This window comes from Polypterus senegalus, chromosome 11, assembly GCF_016835505.1.
Source record: "Polypterus senegalus isolate Bchr_013 chromosome 11, ASM1683550v1, whole genome shotgun sequence".
NCBI lineage: Eukaryota > Metazoa > Chordata > Cladistia > Polypteriformes > Polypteridae > Polypterus > Polypterus senegalus.
The window spans coordinates 60,951,786-60,973,164 of NC_053164.1; the positions used below are offsets into that span (position 1 = coordinate 60,951,786).

The window sequence follows — 21,379 nt, forward strand, 5'->3', positions numbered from 1 at the left end:
ATCAACTGTGAGAAAATTTTTACCCACTCCTTCATACAGAACTCTTTCAGCTACATGATGTTGGGGGGTTTTGGGGTTGTGCATAGCCTCTTAGGGCTCATTTGTACTTCACAAGAGCAACATAATGTACAGCCCTGTATTTGTGCCACTGAGAAAAAAAATTAAGGACATGGCGAAAACGTGTATTTTGTGAATAAAGTAGAAATTTCGCCTTTAATCTGGAAATGTCCACTTTAACCTTGTAGTTTACCTTATCATTAAAGCAGAACGTCGTAAACATCATCCCAGTTTTTAATCGCTACAGCAATAGAAGACACAGAACACATTAAATATATGATATTCCAACTCTATGCACATTTAGAATCTTTAGATTTATATTTGATATCACTTTCATGATGAAATGCATTAAACCATGTTACATTTTACAGATAAATCATTAATGTTGTTTATATAATGAATACTGTTAATAATTACACACATGGGGGTGACACAGTTGCGGAGCGGTAGCACTGCTGTCTCGCAGGGAGTCATGTCACTGGTATTCCCTGCCTGGATTCCACACTGTACTCCAGTTTACTTCAAAAGAAATACAGGTTTTGGGGATTTGGTGCCGCTAAAATGATGCTAGCGTATGTGTGTGCTTGTATTCACCATGCGATGAGCTGAGGCCTTGTCCAGGGATTGTTTCTCACTCATGCCCAATACTTGCTGGAATGGACACATCCCTGGATTGATGGATTTAATCAATAAACATAATTTTCAGAGCTATTGCGGTAAGGTGTCATCGGAATTTAATGGGTGTTGAACCCAGCCTTAGAATTTCCCACCACAGCATCTCGAAAGATCAGAACAGAATACAAATCCAGGCTTTAACCTTGCCATTTCAGAAGCCCCCAATTCTTTCATTTCAGTTATCCTTAATGGATATGCAGGAAAGTTTAGAATCATCATGCTGGAATTAACATTTTCGATTGACCTTAAATCAACTAACAAATGGTCTCACAATTGTTTTCTCTCAAGCAATTCCTGACAATAAACTGACAAATCTGCAAAGCCCAGGGGAAAACCAGATGTATCGGATCTTTAGTCCAATCAATATTTTTCTAATCAAACCAAATTGATATAAACAAAAGACCCAATTTTTCAAGTACAATCTTAACTTTGGTCTCACTATTATAGACAGCGGCTTATAGTGTTCCAGACTGTCTCGTTTATACTTACAGCATAAAACAACACAAAGTGCACATGCTGCTGGGGACCAAAATGCGTTTATACTTGTGGTAGCCTGTTTGTTTGCCACTCTGGTGTTTGGTCAATGTCCTATACCTAACAATTTTAAAGCAGAGGAAGTAAGACTTCTGATAGAAAAGTTGTGCCAGTTATGGTTAGCAATAGGTCGAAGTAGAAAAGAAAAAAAGGGGGCATGTCAGGCGAGGAGAGCATAATATTCTCTAAATATATGAACTAGATGAAGCACAAATGCAATACAAATATTACTGTATGTCTTCCATGCACTTTAATGATCCGCCAAATCATATTCAGTCCTCCGTTCATCATTTTGGCACCTATGTGACTAGCCTCTCATCTTTGCCTTGCGGCCTTCCTTGCAACCAACAACAGACAAGTATTAACCACACTTACCACTCACATACTCACTAGTTAGCAATACAGAAAAACTGTGAAACAAGTCTGTTAAACAAGCAAAAGAAAAAATGTTAACTGTAAAGCAACTGGAACAGTGAGTACAAGAATGCCAAAAGTTAACCGTAGCCCCTCACTGCAATATAAATATGATAATAAATATATACTTTATGATACTTTAAGGGTTTGGAGGGGAAAAAACTACTGCTTTATTACCAGTTATAAGTGAAAAATTATAATTTCAAGCAGCATTACGACAACAATGAATGGAAAATAACTCAAACAATGGAAGATCATAAACTCATCACTGATACTTTATTTCAGGCAAATCTACTCTAAGGTTTGAAAAGTGAGAAACCACAGCAACTATTTACTATGTCAATCAGCCTGCAATATCTAGAAAATGCTGATGTAGTGCAGAATCATTTCATAAAATGACCAACTTGTAAACTAAAATGTTTAACGATGCAGCATGCAACTCATTCCAAAAGACAGGGTTTACTACATCTGAGAAAACGCCCAATATATTCAGCAGCTTGTTGATCACATGTGATGGCTTGAATATTCCAACAATCCTCCTGTCACGCATTTATAACATTTCAGTGTTAGGGGCTGGACATTACCCTTTAAATCAGAGGGCCATATTCCCATTACAAACAAGTCTGCCTTATGAAGTCAGAAGAAAGGGCATTGTAAGGGCAAAAATTAGATGCTCACCATTAGCCGATATGGCTCTTAACAGAAAATAACACCTTTCTCTCTGGTATACTGGAGGATATGAAAATGTTCTTTACTATTAACTCAAAGACTACACAGTGTGAATGTTTTGTTTCAGACCATACCTTATCTTTACTAACATGAGGACCCAACTATCTCTCCAAGCGTAACAAAGTTTAATCCAGCTATATACAGTACATAGGTTACTGGCCTTGGCACTTCAGAATAACCCTGAAGGTCAAGCTGACAATACTTGTGACAGAGAAACATATTTGGCGAGAATTAACTTCAAGTTTAAAAACAAAATTTGACAATACAATATTAATGCAGTATTTCAGTTCATTTTTCATAAAATACTATGCATCAACATGACAATTCTTTAAAAAAAAGAATTCGCACGCGAGTGTCAGTAGGCTTTGTGCACTAGGGACCAAGTTACCCAAACTATTCTACAAAACATTTCAGTAATTTACCACTCCGATGCTGATCTTTCTGATCATAAAATAGGTCATTACAATAGCAATTGACATGAAAAATTCATAACTAATTGCTGCATTACAGCATTTGAGGGTTCCTCTAGAGTGCCTCTATCTCTTGCAAAATTTGGCTCAAAAACTAATCAGCACATCATCATCTCATAATAGGCTTAAGTTTCAAATTTGGTACTTTACCGTCAAGCCGTTTTAGCTCTAGACCATCCTCAAGGAACTGTTACACACAGTCACACACACACACACACATCATGGAAATCGGTTTTCGGTTTCAGGGGATCCTAAAATGTCAAGAGCCGTCAAAAAACAGATTGAAATTTTTGACGAATCTAAAGCTTTTGCTCATCCCGCATAGGCAATAGGTTATGGTAGGGGAGGGCACAAAGCAAAAATCATCTATTTTTTAAAATATTCTGTTCCAGCATGATGATTGTGTTTATACTGTGGCAGAAGAGCACTACATACTCGAGTACAATAAAACCTTACAAAAAACATTGCTGTAAAAAGTTGCAGGTAACCCTCAATCCCTATGTAAACCTGGGCTGGCAGAAAGAATTGTACCTGGACTACCAAGTTTACAAAGCTGGTAGCCCAGCAGACTACCATATGCATTTACAATTTGTCCACCCCTGAGATCTACAATCGTTGATTTGTTCCATGCTTTAATGTCCAAGTACCCAGACACTGGCAGTGGTTCCTAACCAAGACAAGCCTTTTTTCAATTTTAGCAATAGCTTTGTTACTACCACTCGACTTGTGAAACCTACAATTTAAAGACTTCTCTTCGCAGATGAAAATACAACTTTGTTCGGCTACTGTCTTGTTAGGCACCAATTACACAAGCTGTTGATAGTCAGAAACTTATCAATTCTGTTGTAGTTTTGGGTCAATAAAGCACTTTCCTGCTAGAGTTTCCTCTAGTTTTCAAGTTCCTTTTTTTGGTGTTAGAAACTACTCACTGACACCTTACATTTCAACCTTCACTTTTATGAGCTATAATGGTCCGCTTATGTTTCTTGAAAATTGAGTCATTTTGAAACTTTACATGTCTTGCAAATAAAATGACTAAAAGTACTAAATGTTGCATTAAAATGATCTTTAAGTATTTCTTCCACATAATTTAATTTACCACACGTCTTGTTCATAGTACCTATGAAAAAATATTACCTAAATTTTACAGAATTTATCAGGAAACTACTCATTTAAACAATGCAGAGAAAGATTTTCAAGCAAAGCAAAAGAAGCTTATACAGTAGGTGAACTGGATCCAAATAATGTTTCTGCAGAGATAACAGTTGAGCACTGCATGCAAGAGACAACATTCTGAAACCGCACTAAACTTTGCTTCTTTTTTCACATTACCAGCTGAAGCAAAACTTTAATGCAGGCAATCAGAAAAGTTGGCCTACTAATAAAAATGAATAAATATGTTCAAAAGTTTTTTTAATGGCAAATCTACTAAAGTACCGTATTTTCCACTACTTAAGTAGTGTGGAAATGTCTGTGCGTCTTATGGAGCGAATATTGTGTCACAGACCGTGATGTGTATTACCTGACAAAAGTCGACATCCAGGAGTAGAGGGCGACAATCAGCTGTTAATGGGGACAAAACTCACCGTTACGTTACAGGCATTCCCTCTTTGCTTGGAGGAATGTTAGACTCATTGACTCTTCATCTAATCCTTGCATGTGCGTGAGTTACGAAATGTAAACAAAGGAAAGATGGCATCGACATCTCACAAGGGGGCGAAGCGAGTACAGAAAACAAAATACTCAGCAGATGATGTTTTTCGCATTATCGCCGAGTTAGACTCTGATTTTTCAGAATCTGATTTTGTTGAGAGTGATCAGGAGATTGAGTAAGAGAGTGAGGAACTGGCATCAGCTGATTGGACACCAGCCGATGTCTCCCCAGTTGAGCGCATTCGCACAGCCAGTGTGCCTACAGCAAGGTTCGTGTGGAAGGAATACTTTCAGCTACTGTCAGACAATACAAACGGGTATGCAGAGCAATTTTTTGAATCGCGGGCTGCGCTTGCACCGCATTCTTGTTTTTCAAAGTGGGAACTCACAACAAAAGACATCGAGATGATAAGAGATGGGACTGAAATGGCGATATAACTTCAGGGAGCATTGGTCCAAATGTGCTTTGTCACCTGGTGGCTTTGGACAGGTTATGCCGCATGATAGACACGTTCTCCTGCTAAGTGATTGTGAGCAACTGGGCTTCATAAATTCTGACACTGGTGATGAGTTCTTGGGGTTTCCAGAAAACTAGAAGAGTGCTGAACCAAAGTTTCTCCTCATTTGTTAATGACAGTGATGATAGCTCTTAATACTGCTGTTGACATTACATGGTTGAAATATTATTCTGCTGTATTTTATTAAATATATTAGTACACCATTTGGTTCTGACTATTTTTTTCTTGTTTTCCTCCTCTAAACCTAGGTGCATCTAATGCTCAGGTGCATCTTAAGGAGTGAAAAATACGGTAGTTAAAACACCTACTCCTAATGCTACCCAAGTCAGAAAATTGGCTTTCTTGCATTGTTTACAGCATATGCGTTTCTTGTGATGTGTATATTTTGTTTATGTCTGTGCTATTATAATGAAAGTCATATAAAGTTATTACTGAGCAAATTTAACTGCCTTGCAGTTAGGAGACCCGGGTTCACTTCCCGGGTCTTCCCTGCGTGGAGTTTCCATGTTCTCACCGTGTCTGTGTGGGTTTCCTCCCACAGTCCAAAGACATGCAGGTTAGGTGGATTGGTGATTCTAAATTGGCCCTAGTGTGTGCTTGGTGTGTGGGTGTGTTTGTGTGTGTCCTGCGGTGGGTTGGCACCCTGCCCGGGATTGGTTCCTGCCTTGTGCCCTGTGTTGGCTGGGATTGGCTTCAGCAGACCCCCGTGACCCTGTATTCAGATTCAGCAGGTTGGAAAATGGATGGATAATTAAATAACAACAATTTTACAGTGGGAAGACTTTTTGAGTAAAATTGTAGAGGAAAAAAGGTTCTTATGTTTAAATGTAAGAAAATGTAGAAGTTTAATGCCAATAATTAGAAAATAAAAATTAATACACAAGTGAAATTAAGCAGTTATACAAGTCACAAAGTACTAATTTTATATTTTTTCAAATCTTTCCTTTTTGCTTGATTTCTACCATCTACCATTTTACGGCCTCCTTCATAAAGTCAAAATTCTCAAGTGGTCAATCCATTATTTTTAAATTCATGTATTAAAAAAAAAAAAAAAGTCTTCACTATGCATGAGCTTCGTGGTGTAAAATATTTTGAAAACTGTACAATTTGCCACAGAGTGTGACTGGCCTTAAATGTAGTAATATACCGTACTAACTACAGGTTACATTACACTCACTGCCATACCATTTAAATTACCTATTACATTTTAGAGTACTTTGGCTCCAAAATCGCTATGTAAAATTTCAACTAGCATTATAAATGTACTCTTTTCAATTCAGTTTGGAAATGAAATTATACTGTTCTAGAAACCTACTAAATCTGTGACTCTGCACCACCACTGATGCTTCAGACACAGCACATCACTATAATGATGAGGGTACCAATCCTAATATTTTGTTGGTTGTCAACATTCAAACTTAAAAAAAATACACCAAATAATACTGGAGACCAGTGTAACATTCAATGGAAATCACAATACGACACTTTAAGAAATGAAGGAATGAAAGAAAAAGAACAGCAAAACTGGGGAAAAAATTTTAAAATAAAATATCTAAATAAATATCTATATAAAATAAAATAAAAAATAGTTTTGTTTAGACTAGTTGGAAAGGATGCAGAAACGAGTCAATATCTTATTTTTTTCCCCCAAATCCATGCTGTCACAACCTGCCCAAGGCAAGTAACCTGTTAATGTTGTACTGATAAGAAAATATATAGGGAGGTCCAGATCTAATTATGCAATTTTCATTACACTATAACTTGAGTTTAATACATGGAGAATTCACACAAAATGTTTTTTTGTTGCTGATAGATGGCAGCACCTGCCCTGCATTACAAAATGGCAGGAAGACGGTTGTCAGTTGAACAGTGGGTGCGATGTGTTTGCCTTTTCATAATATTCGGTCAGATTTCTTTAAATCCAAACAGCAGAACATCATGAAACTGACACTGCCACCAGAGACCACACAATCCTAAAAAGTGTTGAAATATCCAGGTTTTAAGACAGTTACTGAGAGTAACAAGCAAGTAGCATGACTTAAAATGTGACATAAAAAAATTCACACTCACCAAAGAAACAGAAGTGCAGTAAAGCCACACTATGCTATATTATTAAACCTGCAGCAAGGTAGCAAGAAAAAGGAAAACAAGTAGTAAAAGAAAATGTCTGGGAACAATTATATTGATGCACTAATATTTAACATAGCCATATTCTTTATTAATCACTCCCTGTTGCACGCGAGTGTCGCCGAGTTTTTGTTGCAATTATTATTTTAATGTAACAACTGGGATCTACTGTACTACTTCCTTTATAATTTAAAACACTTCAAATATGACCACTTTTAATATTCATTTGCTAAAACTGAACAAGTTCAGCTCCTTCAATATCTTCTCATAGCTCACAGCCTCTTAGTCCCAGAATCAGCCCAGAGATTCTCAAGCACAGCTATGTCATTTTTGTCAAATGAAGACTAAATACAGTAGTCCACATGAGGCCTCAGTAGTACGCTATATAACTTGAGCATAACCTTTTCTGAATTGAACACCACACCTCACAATATACAACCTAAACACCCTATTAGGTTTCTTGATCTCTTCTGTAAATAGGTAAGATATATTACTGGACCTTCCACAATGTTAGCGGGTTGGGGGAAGGGGTGACTTCTTTTAACAAGAAACAAACCATTTATCATTTTTACTATTAGCCTACCTTAAATCCTCTACTTCCACTGGGGTTATCTTCTTCAACGCCAACAGTGGGGAAAAGTGTACAAAATCAACACAGCAAACAGATACATTTCCAGTATTCACCAGGGGCCTCATGCATAACGGCATGCGTAGAATTCACATTATAACATGACGTAAGCGCAAAAGCCGAAATGTGCTTACGTACAGAAAAATCCAGATGCCAGAATCTGTGCGTTCACCCACTTCCGCTACATAAATCCCGATCAGTGTGAAAAGTAACACTCGTGCAATCGCTTGCTGTCCCGTCCCATTTCCTCCCAGAATTACGCCTCTTTGAATATGCAAATCAATATAAATAGCCCTTAAGCTCAGTGTTCTGTAAAAAGACAATGGAAAAAGCAAGCAGGAAAATGAAAAAATTTCAGCGAATACCAAGTGGAGGCAAGGAAAAACGTACTATTTGTTGGTTTAAACAGTGTAAACAACAGTATAAACAAGAAAAGGAAGCTGATTGACTGAAATAGTGTGTCGGAGAAACTCGAAAGCTCAAGTTCACAAAGTCGCACACTGCCCAAAATAAAGTCACATATCAAAGTCGCCGAGAAAAGACGAGTTGTAGCTCACCGTTTGAGTGTCATATGAAAGCTTATTAGGGTACAGAGGAAAAAAAAAGGCACACAGTAGGAAAAAAGCATGAAATGTCAACTTCAATCTCAAACTTTCCACTTTAATTACGTAGTTTATTTTGTCATTAAAGTAGAACATCATAAACTTCATCTTAAAATCGTTTCATTAACCAGCTTCTCAAAGCTTATTGTAATTAAAGTAGCACGTTAAATGCTTTGTTTTGTATTTGATCTTTTGCTCTGTGTGTGTGAATCACTACGTGCTTCCGCTTTCTCTTTCTCCGACAGGACACAGAATCCATTACATTTGTGATATTACAACTCTCTGAATGATTTAAATACTGAGATGTATACATGATATCTTTTTCATGACAATAGTTAAAACATGTTATTAAACAGGGGAACACGGTGCGTGATTGTGTGCGACCTTTGATGAAATTATTGTAGCAGTACTGTCTCTTTCAAACATACTAACCTCCAATTCCTGTGTTTACTTTTCTTTCTCCACATACCCATTCGGCACACAATCAGCTCTGTAATAGACGTTAAGCCATCTGTAAGCTTACGACGACGATTCTTCAAAACTTTTAAGGAACACTGAAATGTCTTTGTAGTACATGTTTAATTATTCTATCCATCTATCCTTCCAGTGTCGCATCAGCCCCAGAAAGAACACAGCACAAGATAGGATCAATCTGTGAACTAGCTAGCGCTGCGGAACTGTGTCCTCAAATGTTTAATTATTAACGATATAGATTATTTAAATGAAGTTAAAGTTTTATCTATATAATATAATCAACATATTTTGCTGCATTTCATCCTAAAAATGATATCATCATCATATGTAAATACGCACTTTATAAAGTGGCGCAGGTTGTGCAATATTATAACTGTAGTGCAAGTTTACAGTAAGGTGATTGTACTTATAAGTACAAACAGTTCTACAAGGAGCACTTGATGGACTTTATTGACTGTTTAAAGTTCTTGGGATGAAACCGTTTCTGAACCGCGAGGTCCGTACAGGAAAGGTTTTGAAACGTTTTGCCGTGGCTGAGGCAGGGTGTGCTTGATGCTATATATTGATAATTCTCTTTCCGATCAGCTGCTGCGATTCCCCGCTCAGATACGGTGATATAAATACTCCCGAGTGGTGCAGTGAGAGCAATATGGAAAAAGATGATCCACTGTGGCAACCCTTAACAGGAGCAGCTGAAAGAAGAAAAAAAAAGGTGCAGTGAGAGTAACAACGCTAAAGCAGTTATGGTATTTGGAATACTATGGCTATTCCCTGGACCATTATATTGTTACAAGTTAATTACAATCAGATGCATTACACTAATAAACAATATGTGGTTAGTTTCAGTGTATTTATAAAGCCGCAGCAGGAATGTGGTTCTAAGAATTAAAGGAGTAACCACACAGGAACAGTAGCACTGCTTTGATGCTGGGTGCCGCCAGTCTGCAAAACCGAGCGGAGAACTTGCGTAAGACAGGGTATGAGATACAGTGGAAAAGTGCGTGGCTTTACACCAAGTGCAGGTTTTATACATCGCGATTTGAACGTGGAAACATTCTTACGTAACATTTCTGTGTGTATACACCGTTTATGCATGAGGCCCCAGATTTGTTATCAGACATCTCAGATTTTAACAATTGTAGAACACTAAAATTAAACCAATGGCATTAACAGGGATTGTACTAAAGCCCCATAAATATTTCAACATGCATTTATCTAGCTGTATCAGCAGAATCTTCTTCTATTGGTGCCAGTTCCCTTTTACTTTTAATAAGGGGCTGATGTTGTCAACTTCTAACAAAAAAAAAAAATACACTAAAGCAAACACAAGTTGATTCCATGCAAAATCTCTGCATTTCTAGCTCTAAATGCAGCAGAAACTGTTCAGCCTGTGCATGCTATACTACAACACAGACTATAGTGGTTAATAATAAAATAAATAAAACACCCACAAGATAAAAATCGTAAATTAACTTTTAATCTTGATAATTTCACCTGTTACACTAATTCACTTGTAGTTATTTATGCTTTAACAAAACCACAAATTGCCACACTCTTCCAGTCCCACATCAACATTCTGCATGAGCATGTCTGAATTTGACACTTTTTTTTCGAATATAAACCATCATCACCACTAAGGTGAATCCAAGTGCTAACAACTAAGCACACAACTAGATTTTTTGCTGCTTAATGCTGTCTTACTTTCACATGACACAGTGTCATGACATGCCTTACTGCAAATAAGCACAACCAGTGTAAAATAGTAAACGGAATTCTGTTTACAGAGAGCAGGTAAGAAAAATGCAATCTCTAGGCCAGAGAACTAATTTTCTCCATTCTGCTTTTTACATTTTTTCCCCTTCTTTTTTCTCCACCCACAAGGTCTATTTCACAAATATGATGATCCTTGATGACCTACTATTTGGGAAATATGTTATTTACTATAAACAATGTAATAAGAAGCTTGCTTTAAGTCAAACTAGCGCAGTTCTGCACTAGACACATATATTGTAAGTAAATAATAGAAGACCATTTAATGAAGCAAGTAAACATTCCCTTAATGCTAGAATCCCTTAAGCTTATGATTTTTTTCGTTGTCCATGACCTCCTTAAATTGTCCTGATCACTGTGCTAATGACCTGCTTTTGTTTTGCAAATGTGTAGATTAACAGAACTGGGCCTGTTACTTCCTCCGCCCGCATTCAGTCAAATAAAGGCATGACCCTGCTGCAATCCTCACAATTCAAGTCTCTGTTGAAGTGTTTACCTGGCGATGCATTTGCAAGGAATTATAGAGGCAATGAAATACTGAGATTTGAAATACATACATTTCATGTATGTTCCATTTCTACAACAATCTGTGTAAATGCAGAACAGAGGAAATGCGAGGCAAGAAATGCTGAACACAAGGATAAAACAGGAACAGTTTTCATATTTTATAGTAATAACTACATAATTTTGACATGGTGTAGGATGTGTGAGGACTGAAGCCCAAATATCCAATAAACACTTTTACAAAAGGTATAACAACATAAGTATGCCTTTATTCAGGAATAAAACCAAAGAAAAAGAAATTGATCAACTGACATGTTGCTGAAACCCAACTATCAGCCAGTACAAAGTGAAAGACGTTCCGCATACATGTGTGTTTGCACATTTCATTTCCAACCAGTCACACTGGTAATGCTGCTCGGTGAGAGATCTGCGCAGATGGCGCAGTGAATAAGCTACCACTTAGCAACCTCAATATAATATATTCAAAACCCATATCATCTCTGCATTTGGCCCTTTAAGTAGTGAGCTGTTATTATTATCACATAAAAAAATAAATTTGATATAAGTAACATCCAGTGTACACGGTATTTGTAAAAGTTAGCTCTGAAGGGATAAAAGCAGACACAAATGCAACCCAATCATTTCTTCTTGGTGTCTTGCTGAGCAAACAAACAATGCAGCATCTATGGTGGATGTTTCTTTCCCTCATACACGGACATTCTTTTTATTCAAAAATCCTTGAATAAGACTGAATAAAATAATCGTTCAAATTAAATTTTAATCAAGAATCCAATAATAAAACTAAAACAAAATCACTGAAATTCAGTTTTACTCGAGAATCCAAGAATAAAACTGAATTTAAAAAATTGTTTAAAAGACATGTTGATGTGAATGTCCAGGTGCGAGGAAAAGTAACATCTTCTACAAGTACTATAAATTTACACCAGATGTTAGACTCACATAAAATGTATTTATTATATAATAATAATGATAAAGCTAAATCCAGGGATGCTTTTCCACTGCGTCATCTGTGTAGCTCAGAAACAGAACAGGTTACCACTGTGACGATTGTTTGAAAATGAAACATGCAATGCTATTTCAGAATGCAAATGATTTTAGCTGCAGGTGAAAGCACCCGTCACACTTTATACAACTGATCTTTTCCTAAATAAAGAGTGGCACTGCGCATGTACTTTGTCAGCATGCCCGTGTCAATCAAACACAGGAAGCTCTGCAGTCTACTTGTGACTTTACGCTGAAGGAAGGTAAGTAAATGCATTAAGGTAAATTACATTTGATGAGGCTTTTATAGAAGTAACATATAAATGTTTTTCATATAAAGAACATCACAAAACAATCACATACAGAATTTTGTACAATACTTGGCAAAGTCAGCATGCCCTGCTGTTCCGTTAAAGGATATGGGTGTGGCAGATTGACTTGCAGGATAAGAGCAAACCTCTTGCTGCACCCAAACGGTGCCATCTTTTTCACCTTTACACCTGGTGCAGCTGCATTGTTCTTATGTGTGACTGGACTTTTCTTGCAGGGAGGCCTTCTGTTATTTTTCTCCGATATAGAACCCTCAACCTCATCTGAGTTCACTTCTGCTATAGCACGTCTTTATTTGAAAACAGCAGTGTCAGAACCGGGGGAGTGGCTTGGAAGGGGGTGTGAACGTGATTGAAAGTTTTTATATATATAAAAAAAACACCCTTACAAGTACCATAAATTTACACACTCAAATCAAATGTATGTTTTTATTGTATAGTAGTAACAATAAGAGCAGCTCACTACTCAAAACAGTAAATCTGGGAAGCACCCGGAATCGATCCCACAACCTCTATATTATAAGTCAGCAGTTCTTACCACTGTACCACCCAAGCAGCTGTGTCAGCTTCATACCCTAACCCAATATCTTTTTCTTCAGTTATATTCTTAATATAAAAGTGCACTTGTTTTGTTATGCGTGTACCTTTTGTGAAAGTGTTTATTTGATATTTGGACTTCAGTCTTCACACATTACATATACACTTCATATCAAAATTTTGTTGTTAGTACTTTTAGTTTGTTTTGTGTATGTGTTCAACATTTCTTGCATTTCCTGTCATCATACATTTACGTAGATCTTTGTAGACATGGAACACACATAAAACACGTGTTCCAAATAACAATATATTATTCACCCTAAACAACTCCAGGCACCTCACACCCAGATAAACGAGACTTGAGCTGGGAGAACTTTTTGCCCAAGTTGAGCTGCAGCAGTGGGAGTGATAGGATAGCAGGCTGCTTGTGCTGATTGGCAAGTTTGCAAAACAAAAGATGCTAATGGAGATGGGTGCCAAGAAATTTAAGGTCGCCCAGGGGTTACGAGTTTTTTCGTGGCCACAGGGATTTTAATTTTAAACAACAGCCATATAATGCCATCTTTGCTTTATAAGCAATTTAAACCTATAAATACTCTGAAAATCACCATGTTATCAGGATACATACAGTATGTCCCTATTAAGATGCACCGTAAAAAACTGGCAGATTAAGCTACTGAGATTTACACAACTAGCACCTAGTTATGCAAGGCTAGTATTTATTGACTGACTGCAATATTTTCAAAGCAATACACACATTAGGCTAAAGCAGAATGTAAGTGGGAGATGGTACACTTCACATTTACACAAAAGAGGAACACTAATGCCCGGGATATACGTAACGCTATGCAACCTATACACTTGCGGACACTGCTACTATGCAAGCAGTGCACCAACTATACTTTTTCTTGCACGTTATGTAAATCTGGAGGATTCCACCAGATGTCAGTGTAAGACATCACCACTGTACAAAAACAATGTCCAGTTTTATTGTGTTGTAAGTTGAGGGAAGAAAGATGTTGAAGATAAAAAATCTTTGCATTCTAATGCTATTGTGATGGGGCAAAAAAAGATAGAAGATGGTATGCGAGACCTTTAAATGTATCACATCATTACTATGCAGGAAATGGATGAAGAAAAGCACCACAAACATTTTCATATGCCAACATATAAGTTTGATAATTTGCTTCACCACATCAAAACCATTCATCAAACAAACATCGAAGCACACATATTGATCTTATTGGAGACTACAATGCAGCTTCACCCTGCATTACCTTGCAACACCTGAATCCCCACTCCCCCACCCTCTGACGTATCAGTCTTGAATTTGTTTCCACTTCATCTTCCATATTAAAAAATATCCACTTTCATAGAGCTGGCAGATCTGAGGTCAGCTATTCTGACAGAAATGTTTGTCACTATGGAGATGTTGATAGTAAACTGCAAAGCTGATGTCACTAAACAAAACTTGAACACATACGCAACCCAAATTTTTGCTGGTAGTGCAACTTGTGCACGCAGTGCATTAATTTCTGATGACGTGCTCAGAGGATGCGTCAAAAGAAGACCTGGGAACGCACGGCAGCCATGATGCGTGCACGTCAACATTCTGAGCATCAAGCATGGCCTTAGTGTCACTCAGAAACTGAAATGTTGCGATTTTAATATTGTCAGAGGGAAAAAAAAATACATAAATATGCAGTGAATAGCACAATTCTGATAAATTTCGACTCCTAACATGGGTAAAATAAATAATACGATAGCATCTTACCTTTTCATTCAGTAAATGGTTTATGTTATGGAAATGAAAATATAATATACTGCTTTTGTTTTGGGTTATTTTTTTTAACCAATTCCAAAAACGCAACACTTTCAGCAGGCACTAACATTCAAGAGATATACTGTGTATACGAGGTACCTTACTAATTAATATATCAAAGTTCATAATTTGTTTTCTATTAAATTTTACCTCAGCTCGGGGGACTATAGATGTGATAAATTCACTTTCATTACAAGCAAATGTTCCCAGCATGAGGTGAAGAAACAGTGCATTCTGAATTTTGTGGCCTTCAGCTACAAGCTTACTCTTTATTGATGTATCTCTACATATTCAAGAGGTATATCTAATCTTTCAGCAGTTCTAAAACCAAATACAGTAATGCTCATTAAAAGTCAAAAATACAAAGCATATACTACATCAATGTATTATTTCTTTAATTTTTTTTTAATTGGATACTTAGATTATTTTTACTTTTTCACAGGCCCAACCTTACAAAAATATATACAATGTAAAAAATGTCTGTAAATGTTACGGTAAAAATACTGTAAATGGTGAAAGTAAAATTTCTGAAAAAGAAAAGTTACCTTATGTTCTACTGAAAATTACCTGTATATCTTAAACAATACTTTTCAATTATTTTTTTTTTTTATATAAAACAGTCGAGTTCTGTAAAAGTGATATTTTTCTACCTTCAAAATATGCTACATACCGTTTACTGATACATTACAATTACACTTAAAAAAATCTCTGCCAATTTTAGAGTGTAAAACTGTTAAACAGCAAAGGTAAACAACTGTAACATTTAAAACAGTAAAACGCTGTGTCAGTCACCCCTAAAGTTACGATATTTGAATAAGGACACACCACCTTTTACCATATTGTTCCTGGTGAACCGTAATCCTTTGAACAGGAGGGAAAGAAACTTGAAAGTTAGCAGACAAATTTTTCCCTGCGTGTTGAAGGTTTTTTGAGATTATTGAAGCTGATTTATGGTGGGTTGTATTTGATAAGCTGCCACACCTGTAGAACACCAAACACCACAAAAGCAAACTTTACTTCTCCATCAGACAATGTGTCGTAACTTCCTTAAACACTGAATTGTTTTCAATTTGTATAATTAAATTGCACATGTTTGCTATTGTTTGTTGTTACTTTATTGAAGCAAAGTGCATACTGGCATTTGGTCCTGATAATACTTTCTAATGGTTTATTGATTGGCATATTTATTGCCGTGCATGGGTTTCTGGTTATGGTTAAACATTCCTTTCTGTTGGAATGTGTTGTAATGAAAAAAAGTTATTTTCTACAAAGTTGCACCGTAGACCTAAAACTATTGTCACCTTATTTATTACAGTAAAATTCTGGCAACCCAGCTGCCAGTAATTTACCGTAAATTTAACTTTTTTTTTTAACAGTATAGCTCACTCACATTAAACAAAACTATTACATTACATGCCTATGAAACACAGCAATTAAAATAGAATAGTCAACTTTATATTTTACACTAAAACCATAACACCACCTAGAACCAAATACAACATGAAATCTTTATTTCAGATTTGGTCAGTTTAAGTATAAAATTGAGTGAGCATTAAACAAACACTCAAGCAACTTTTAATGCTGTCCACGAAGCAATTCATTGCAACAAACAATGTTGCCTTAACGCTGTATCTTTACATGAGCTGATAAAAAAATTAAGTCTTAACAGGAACAAGAAACGTAAACCTGCTATGAGCAGACACCCTTTCCTTTTTTGTAACTACTCATAGAAACTAAAACGTGCATGTTTGATTTTTTTTTTGTTGCTGTTTTACTTAAAAAAGCACTCACTCACCGCTACTATTTTATCCTCCTCTGTCCTAAGAATGGTTAATATTACAAAACTCCCGGTACTTGTCTCCCACTTATAAACAGGTATTTTGCTAGGTTTTGAGTATTTCTTCAAATGCTCTGTGAGTATTTAGCCTTCTCTCAAGGATGCAAGACTACACATCCCAAATGGTCGGTCGTCTTACCAGTGTGCCTGACAGTTTCCACGGCAACACAATTTCACGTGAATAAATGTAATTATATTAAAAATAAAACCGATAGAAATAAGAATATTCTGATTAATTAAAAGAAATAATACTGAATGCCTACTCTTGATACAGTTTTCTAGGCCTGACGATAACGTATTAAAACATCAAACTGTAATTATTACAGCATATTTTACACTATACAATACAGAAAATTATCAGACCAAAACAGCACAAGCGCACAAACCCACCCAACAAACAATAACGGTTTTTACTATACATCATTGGTACTAAGATTGTGGAGACAAGGCCATGATTGTGTTTGGGAACTATACAGGAAAATAAGGTAATATAGTTGTAAAAAGAACGTACTGTTTTACCCTTAGAAACACTCTGCACGTTACTTCTAAGACTGGCAAAAAAGCACATGTGGCGAATGTAAAAATGATAGAAATATGAAGCACCTCCAAGCAACAACACTTCATGCTGTACTCATCCGCGCGCGCACACACACACACACACACAACCGTAGGGCCTCAAACGCCACGCGTTACTCCCAGTCTGATGTGACGTCTTTAAAGTAATCGAACTGATAAGGCATGGGATTCAATCGCGCATTCGGTCGGCGTAAATACGACACAATAATATTTATATCACGATTTACATTAATTATACAAAACATTGCAAGGATGCAATGCTGAGCATTTACGAAGAACTTAAGACCACCTAAAAATGTACTATACTACGTGATACTATTCATGCAACGAGACAACCTTTAACAAAACGATAAAATGAAAACGTGTGAATCTCGATCTTCTTAAAACTACAGAAATGGGATTATACTTATGTGAAATCTTGCTATGAAGTATATAAATGCGCAATAACCAAGACAATCCTGATATATTTAAAAATTGACGTGGGCTACTTTCAATCGAAATGGATCGCTAAACCGATATTTCTAACTAGAAAGATCTTAAACAAGATATCCATCTAGTAACTACGTATACGTGTGTTCTATGGGAGGGGGGTCTGGCATCAGATATAATAGTCCTGTATACCCTGGCCAAATAGAAGGGGACTTAAACGATACGCAAAGATGGCTGTAAAAATAATACGGCACTAAAATAAAAGCTACTTGGACAGTCCAGTATCTGTAACATTTATTAGATATTGATCGATTTCAGATTACAAGTGTGTTACTTATTCTTCGAAATCGCTGCAGCCAAGTTCGGCCAGAGCAGTGAGGGTCTGCGCTTCTGTCCCGTTTTCACAATGGCCGCCTCTAGTCTGAATTTCTCTTTTGCTCTAAAACGTGACATACAACCGTTCCATTTCAAATGCTCAATGACTAAATAAACAGCATACATTATACTCGTACAGGACAATCTATCAGTTTAACTCGGCAAGCAATGAGCCCGACATTTCCAAGCCTCCTGCGACAAGAAAACCCCAAGAACAAAACAAAATGGCGTCGGGCAGCAAACAACAACAACTTACCGGGGCAGGCGTTAATAATATTGATATAACAACTCCAACTGTGCGCATCTGGATCACATACTGATTTACAATAATGCGGAAATACAAAGATAAACTTTGTAAGCACCGGAAAATACAATAAGATGCTAGATAATACAGACCTGGGCTCGTCCTGCCGGGTGTCTCTAATGTAGTGTGAAAATATGGATTAAAATTGAAGTTAGCCGGGTTTAAGAAACGGGCCAAATTGAAATTATTAAACAAAAAAAGGGGGGAAAAAAGAATGAGAGACAGATCAAACCGTCACCACTCCGGAGGAGCCGTCAACGGCTACTGGAGACGCCAGAACGTCGGGGGCGGAGCGCGGATGTCGTGATTTGCATAATGAGGTCCCGTACGTCCCTTCTTTTTTTTTCCTTTTACGAAATATCGAATCGTGGGACAGCAGAACGGAAATGGGCGTGGCTACGCGATACATCCTCCCACACTCTTAGTTTACATTTACTAGCAGACTGCGCAGACGTGCAGTGCCCTCACGTTACACCAGTTGGAAATATGTGTGGTTTTCTATTTAAAGTGATCCGGCTGTTTGAATGGAAAACGTATAAAAGAATTAAAAATGCTGAAGTGAATAAAACAATTTTTATTTGCTGTTTTCTGAATTATGTTTTTTTTTTGTCCTGTTAATTTATATTTTTAGTGTGATGGCTGCGCATATAGTGTCTGGTTAGTTTCAGGCATTCATTTGAAGATAAGGCCAGTTTGAAAAATATGTGGGTGGGTATTATTTAAGCTCATACATTACCCTGTAAATTGCTTCAGGGGCACTGTACAATGGCTGACCATACTTTCTGACCTCCAAAAGTAATGCGAAAGGACAATTTCCTTTTAGGGATTAATAAAATATATCAAATCAAAATATCTAGCTGCTACTTTTCCACATCCCAAAACCTGTTTCCATTGCCATGTTCTGGTCTGTCTAGATATTTCTTCCTATGCCTTGCACTAAACTAGCATCATATGTTCATCTTGCAGGTAGCAAGCCCAGAAGACAGGTCCACATCACAGTTTCAAATTGAGCCTGACCAACAAGTGCTCACCAGTGAATGCCACCCTTAGATCTGGCTCAAGGAGTGGGTTCTAGTAGCCCTATCCTGGGCAGGATACATTGGATTTTTTTTATGTGTACCATTATGAGGGTTGTTGTGAACAGTTCTTTGTCTGACTGTTCAGCCAAATCCTTTTTGCCAAAGGAGATCCAACCAGGAGCACAAAGCATCCCTAAGGTGCACAACTCACCCACCAAATCAGGGTGACAGTCCAGGGTGGGACAGATGAAATTTAATGTAAGGGAAAGAAAGAATTGTACATAGACTTGAACACACAATGGGAAACATGAATCTCAAAATACACCTTATGAGAAGGACTTAGGTATTATAGTGTCCAGAAGACCACAAAGAAGGCTAACAGAATAGGCTATGCAGCAGGATGTGGAGCACACTTCAAAGAAAGAAAGAAAGGAGAAGAATTTTATTTGTCCCCGGGGGAAATTTGGCATTTTACATAAGCTCTTTAAATAAATAAATACATATATATATATAGATACATACAAAAATACATAAGTAAACACAAACTTTGGTCTGAACAAAGAAGAAAAATAAAAAGAAAGAAAACTTATAACTTGACTGTCACAGTCACAATGAGGCATTATGTAGACATATGCTGATAATTTGTTGGCTGAAAATACTCAGTGTTTGTGAGTCAGAGAGAAGATGTGCAGCATTATTTATAATGGCACTCAGTTTTGTTTTAACAGCCCAGCCCACCACAGCATATAAAATTATAATGGCCATCACAGAGCTATAGAATATATGAAGGATGTCCCTTCCTACATTAAAGGAACAGAGTCTCCTGACCTGGAGAACTGCATGCCATTTTGGCCTATGGGCTACAAAACGAGATAGCAACAGTAGAAAAGATCTAGAGAAGAGAGACTAGGCTGATTCCAAGGTATGAGTTCTGAGTAAATATTAGATTTGAATATTTTTAGTTTAAGTCAATTGAGATTAAGAGGTGACATAATTGAAGTGTTTAAAGTTATGAAAGAACTCGCTGTGCTACCCATATCAGATTGGCTAAAATCTAAGTAATCAACACAGACCTCAGAGTTACCTTTTGCAGTGCACCATCTACTGGAATGTATTTTGAAATGCATGTAGCAATAAAAGGCATTTCATTTGTCATTCCAACAGATGGAGCATCACAAACATTTGTAGAATAAAATGCATTACTACAAATGTTTGTGATGTGCCATCTGTTGGAGTGACAAGTGCAATGCAGATATCTCTTTGTATGTCACTTGGTATGGGGTTTATAAATGTGGTGCTAATGTTTGTCACTCACCATGTGTTGGAATGACAAATAAAATTAATTTTATTACAAAAAATGTTTGTGATGGGCCATGTGTTGAAATGGCAGAGACATAGTTAACAGATAAGAACAGTCAAAACTTGACTTGATATTATTTTGGCGGAATTATGTAGACAGGATTGGTGAGCTTTGTTGGGCTAATGGTCTGTTCTCACCAAAATTTTTGTAATCTTCTAATGTTCTAATTAACCATTTATTATGAACTTTACACCCGAAGTGGTGTAGTGTTTAGTGCCTCTGTTTTTTTATTAATTTACATTTTCTGAATGTACTGGTAGTGCCCAAATAATTATTTAACATATAGATAGTTTGTACTTTATTAACCCTTCAAAATGAAATACCCTGACTGCAGGAGCATAGTCTTCCCACATGCTCAGTGAGGTTATTGCTAGATTAATTATCAATTCCAATTTGGAGTAATGGATGTGTAAGTGAGAGTAAGCTTTTATGGGCTGGTGCCATTTCCAAGGCATATTTCTGCCTTGTGCCAAAAGCTGTGACTCCTCACAGCCCTGTAACCCTATAACTTATTAAGATGCTATGCAAAAAAACAGAGCTTCCACAGGAAAAACATCCTGATTTTTTGTATCATAATTAATGTTGCCCACCAAATCTATTCATGTTTATATGTTCAAAATGATCCCAGCTATAA

The 21,379-nt window shown here is 36.8% G+C and overlaps 1 protein-coding gene across 4 annotated transcripts in view; it reads right to left on the reverse strand.

Annotated features, from left to right (window-relative positions):
• Window positions 1-18,651, reverse strand: part of prrc2a (proline-rich coiled-coil 2A) — a 141,071-nt gene extending 122,420 nt beyond the window's left edge. For 3 of the 4 annotated variants that reach the window (XM_039768775.1, XM_039768776.1, XM_039768774.1), the window contains exon 1: window positions 18,459-18,649. The gene's annotated coding sequence lies outside the window, so the exon portion shown is untranslated. Of the gene's footprint in view, window positions 1-18,458 lie in introns of all 4 variants that reach the window. The other variant, XM_039768777.1, reaches the window with a different exon arrangement.
• Window positions 18,652-21,379: the final 2,728 nt, after the last annotated feature.